Genomic DNA, 6,000 nt, shown 5'->3' on the forward strand with positions numbered 1-6,000 from the left:
ATGGAGGAATATGATATATTTCAAAATAAAAATGAAAAAGATGAATCCCTGGAACTATTCAGGATTACAAGCGAAAGTCAGACATCGTAAAGCAGGCTTCACACAAATTGATACTGAGCAGACGGTAAGCTTCACACACGATATCCTTCAACAAACAATATAGTAAATACGGGAATAGACAGGAAAGCAAAAGGGGTAACACCACAAATATACAAGACAACATACAATACTTATTGAACAGTACGGACAAAATGCAAGCATGGTCAACTATTAACTCGAATTTCTAAAAGGTCCCGACCTGGAGAGAAATACCGATTTTTAAGGGTAGCGTTTCTGGCCGCTTCTGTACTTATATCTGAAAGTGGGTGAGTGCTTGGTCTTCTAGGACCATCCTAGCATGAAATGCAAGCAAAAAATACGGGTTGCCAAAATCAGCCCAAAACTCGAATTTCTTACAGGTCCCGACATGGAGAGAAATGCCGATTTTTAAGGGTAGCGTCTCTGGCCGCTTCTGTACTTATATCTGAAAGTGGGTGAGTGCTTGGTCTTCTAGGACCATCCTAGCATGAAATGCAAGCAAAAAATACGGGTTGCCAAAATCAGCCCAAAACTCGAATTTCTTACAGGTCCCGACCTGGAGAGAAATGCCGATTTTTAAGGGTAGCGTTTCTGGCCGCTTCTGTACTTATATCTGAAAGTGGGTGAGTGCTTGGTCTTCTAGGACCATCCTAGCATGAAATGCAAGCAAAAATACGGGTTGCCAAAATCAGCCCAAAACTCGAATTTCTTACAGGTCCCGACCTGGAGAGAAATGCCGATTTTTAAGGGTAGCGTTTCTGCCCGCTTCTGTACTTATATCTGAAAGTGGGTGAGTGCTTGGTCTTCTAGGACCATCCTAGCATGAAATGCAAGCAAAAAATACGGGTTGCCAAAATCAGCCCAAAACTCGAATTTCTTACAGGTCCCGACCTGGAGAGAAATGCCGATTTTTAAGGGTAGCGTTTCTGCCCGCTTCTGTACTTATATCTGAAAGTGGGTGAGTGCTTGGTCTTCTAGGACCATCCTAGCATGAAATGCAAGCAAACAATACGGGTTGCCAAAATCAGCCCAAAACTCGAATTTCTTACAGGTCCCGACCTGGAGAGAAATGCCGATTTTTAAGGGTAGCGTTTCTGGCCGCTTCTGTACTTATATCTGAAAGTGGGTGAGTGCTTGGTCTTCTAGGACCATCCTAGCATGAAATGCAAGCAAAAAATACGGGTTGCCAAAATCAGCACAAAACTCGAATTTCTTACAGGTCCCGACCTGGAGAGAAATGCCGATTTTTAAGGGTAGCGTTTCTGGCCGCTTCTGTACTTATATCTGAAAGTGGGTGAGTGCTTCGTCTTCTAGGACCATCCTAGCATGAAATGCAAGCAAAAAATACGGGTTGCAAAAATCAGCCCAAAACTCGAATTTCTTACAGGTCCCGACCTGGAGAGAAATGCCGATTTTTAAGGGTAGCGTTTCCGGCCGCTTCTGTACTTATATCTGAAAGTGGGTGAGTGCTTGGTCTTCTAGGACCATCCTAGCATGAAATGCAAGCAAAAAATCCGGGTTGCCAAAATCAGCCCAAAACTCGAATTTCTTACAGGTCCCGACCTGGAGAGAAATGCCGATTTTTAAGGGTAGCGTTTCCGGCCGTTTCTGTACTTATATCTGAAAGTGGGTGAGTGCTTGGTCTTCTAGGACCATCCTAGCATGAAATGCAAGCAAAAAATACGGGTTGCCAAAATCAGCCCAAAACTCGAATTTCTTACAGGTCCCGACCTGGAGAGAAATGCCGATTTTTAAGGGTAGCGTTTCCGGCCGCTTCTGTACTTATATCTGAAAGCGGGTGAGTGCTTGGTCTTCTAGGACCATCCTAGCATGAAATGCAAGCAAAAAATACGGGTTGCCAAAATCAGCCCAAAACTCGAATTTCTTACAGGTCCCGACCTGGAGAGAAATGCCGATTTTTACGGGTAGCGTTTCCGGCCGTTTCTGTACTTATATCTGAAAGTGGGTGAGTGCTTGGTCTTCTAGGACCATCCTAGCATGAAATGCAAGCAAAAAATACGGGTTGCCAAAATCAGCCCAAAACTCGAATTTCTTACAGGTCCCGACCTGGAGAGAAATGCCGATTTTTAAGGGTAGCGTTTCCGGCCGCTTCTGTACTTATATCTGAAAGTGGGTGAGTGCTTGGTCTTCTAGGACCATCCTAGCATGAAATGCAAGCAAAAAATCCGGGTTGCCAAAATCAGCCCAAAACTCGAATTTCTTACAGGTCCCGACCTGGAGAGAAATGCCGATTTTTAAGGGTAGCGTTTCCGGCCGCTTCTGTACTTATATCTGAAAGTGGGTGAGTGCTTGGTCTTCTAGGACCATCCTAGCATGAAATGCAGCAAAAAATACGGGTTGCCAAAATCAGCCCAAAACTCGAATTTCTTACAGGTCCCGACCTGGAGAGAAATGCCGATTTTTAAGGGTAGCGTTTCTGGCCGCTTCTGTACTTATATCTGAAAGTGGGTGAGTGCTTGGTCTTCTAGGACCATCCTAGCATGAAATGCAAGCAAAAAATCCGGGTTGCCAAAATCAGCCCAAAACTCGAATTTCTTACAGGTCCCGACCTGGAGAGAAATGCCGATTTTTAAGGGTAGCGTTTCTGGCCGTTTCTGTACTTATATTTGAAAGTGGGTGAGTGCTTGGTCTTCTAGGACCATCCTAGCATGAAATGCAAGCAAAAAATCCGGGTTGCCAAAATCAGCCCAAAACTCGAATTTCTTACAGGTCCCGACTGGAGAGAAATGCCGATTTTTAAGGGTAGCGTTTCCGGCCGCTTCTGTACTTATATTTGAAAGTGGTTGAGTGCTTGGTCTTCTAGGACCATCCTAGCATGAAATGCAAGCAAAAAATCCGGGTTGCCAAAATCAGCCCAAAACTCGAATTTCTTACAGGTCCGACCTGGAGAGAAATGCCGATTTTTACCGGTAGCGTTTCCGGCCGTTTCTGTACTTATATCTGAAAGTGGGTGAGTGCTTGGTCTTCTAGGACCATCCTAGCATGAAATGCAAGCAAAAAATCCGGGTTGCCAAAATCAGCCCAAAACTCGAATTTCTTACAGGTCCCGACCTGGAGAGAAATGCCGATTTTTACCGGTAGCGTTTCTGGCCGTTTCTGTACTTATATTTGAAAGTGGTTGAGTGCTTGGTCTTCTAGGACCATCCTAGCATGAAATGCAAGCAAAAAATCCGGGTTGCCAAAATCAGCCCAAAACTCGAATTTCTTACAGGTCCCGACCTGGAGAGAAATGCCGATTTTTAAGGGTAGCGTTTCTGGCCGCTTCTGTACTTATATTTGAAAGCGGGTGAGTGCTTGGTCTTCTAGGACCATCCTAGCATGAAATGCAAGCAAAAAATCCGGGTTGCCAAAATCAGCCCAAAACTCGACTTTCTTACAGGTCCCGACCTGGAGAGAAATGCCGATTTTTAAGGGTAGCGTTTCTGGCCGCTTCTGTACTTATATCTGAAAGTGGGTGAGTGCTTGGTCTTCTAGGACCATCCTAGCATGAAATGCAAGCAAAAAATACGGGTTGCCAAAATCAGCCCAAAACTCGAATTTCTTACAGGTCCCGACCTGGAGAGAAATGCCGATTTTTAAGGGTAGCGTTTCTGGCCGCTTCTGTACTTATATCTGAAAGTGGGTGAGTGCTTGGTCTTCTAGGACCATCCTAGCATGAAATGCAAGCAAAAAATACGGGTTGCCAAAATCAGCCCAAACTCGAATTTCTTACAGGTCCCGACCTGGAGAGAAATGCCGATTTTTAAGGGTAGCGTTTCTGGCCGCTTCTGTACTTATATCTGAAAGGGGGGTGGTGCTTGGTGTTCTAGGACCATCCTAGCATGAAATGCAAGCAAAAAATACGGGTTGCCAAAATCAGCCCAAAACTCGAATTTCTTACAGGTCCCGACCTGGAGAGAAATGCCGATTTTTACCGGTAGCGTTTCTGGCCGCTTCTGTACATATATCTTGAAAGTGGGTGAGTGCTTGGTCTTCTAGGACCATCCTAGCATGAAATGCAAGCAAAAAATCCGGGTTGCCAAAATCAGCCCAAAACTCGAATTTCTTACAGGTCCCGACCTGGAGAGAAATGCCGATTTTTAAGGGTAGCGTTTCTGGCCGCTTCTGTACATCTGTCTGCCAGCGGGTGGGTGATTGGTGTTCTAGGACCATCCTAGCACGAAATGCAAGCAAAAAATACGGGTTGCCAAAATCAGCCCAAAACTCGAATTTCTTACAGGTCCCGACCTGGAGAGAAATGCCGATTTTTAAGGGTAGCGTTTCTGGCCGCTTCTGTACTTATATCTGAAAGTGGGTGAGTGCTTGGTCTTCTAGGACCATCCTAGCATGAAATGCAAGCAAAAAATCCGGGTTGCCAAAACCAGCCCAAAACTCGAATTTCTTACAGGTCCCGACCTGGAGAGAAATGCCGATTTTTACCGGTAGCGTTTCTGGCCGCTTCTGTACTTATATCTGAAAGTGGGTGAGTGCTTGGTCTTCTAGGACCATCCTAGCATGAAATGCAAGCAAAAAATACGGGTTGCCAAAATCAGCCCAAAACTCGAATTTCTTACAGGTCCCGACCTGGAGAGAAATGCCGATTTTTAAGGGTAGCGTTTCTGGCCGCTTCTGTACTTATATCTGAAAGTGGGTGAGTGCTTGGTCTTCTAGGACCATCCTAGCATGAATGCAAGCAAAAATACGGGTTGCCAAAATCAGCCCAAAACTCGAATTTCTTACAGGTCCCGACCTGGAGAGAAATGCCGATTTTTAAGGGTAGCGTTTCTGGCCGCTTCTGTACTTATATCTGAAAGTGGGTGAGTGCTTGGTCTTCTAGGACCATCCTAGCATGAAATGCAAGCAAAAAATACGGGTTGCCAAAATCAGCCCAAAACTCGAATTTCTTACAGGTCCCGACCTGGAGAGAAATGCCGATTTTTAAGGGTAGCGTTTCTGGCCGCTTCTGTACTTATATCTGAAAGCGGGTGAGTGCTTGGTCTTCTAGGACCATCCTAGCATGAAATGCAAGCAAAAAATACGGGTTGCCAAAATCAGCCCAAAACTCGAATTTCTTACAGGTCCCGACCTGGAGAGAAATGCCGATTTTTAAGGGTAGCGTTTCTGGCCGCTTCTGTACTTATATCTGAAAGTGGGTGAGTGCTTTGTCAAAAAAATACGGCTTCCTTCCCTGTATTTCCGCCAACTGTGGAAGATCTGTCAGTATGAATCGTGTACGCGTACGCCCACATGCACACACAGAAAGATTTCAGGCTAAAACGTATTTCAGCCTTTTTTCTTATTCTGAAATATTTATTACCTCTTAAGAAGTAACAAAACGAACAGAGACTACTTTTCGTTACATATTTACGGGAAATTGAGCCAAACATATTGCTGATTTCAGCTCAGTATGATGGGAACTTATCGTTTAAGTAAAGTGTACTACTTTTATACAAAACTATTAATTTTAGGAGCCAGGTTACCCGGGCCAATGTTCGTATTTAGCCCAGCTCTGCATGTTCACATGAGTTTGATTTAAACTTCTCAGGTTAGAACACTAACATCAAGAGTAAGAAGTACACGTCAAGCTCACGATGTACAGCCTTACTCATCATCCTCTTAAAAATTTGAAAATCTAACACTGGCCAATGTTTGTTTTTCATAACAATGGGACTACAAAGTACTTAATATATACAGAAAATGCAGATTATTAAAAGTAATTGAATTAATAAATCTGTGGTGCTTTATTTCAATGAAATGTTAATAAAGGAGCGTCTCGATAATTGTTTACTCCATAATTATGTAAATTCTACGAATCTTTTTATAATTGATATTCCCAGTGACTTCTATGAGTTAGCTCCATGTTCCGGGAAAAAAGTTAGAAAGTCATCAAATGATAGAAAGAAAGCTTTTTTACATGAAAAT

The sequence above is a fragment of the Mercenaria mercenaria genome, chromosome 1 (genome assembly GCF_021730395.1).
Source record: "Mercenaria mercenaria strain notata chromosome 1, MADL_Memer_1, whole genome shotgun sequence".
Classification (NCBI taxonomy): domain Eukaryota; kingdom Metazoa; phylum Mollusca; class Bivalvia; order Venerida; family Veneridae; genus Mercenaria; species Mercenaria mercenaria.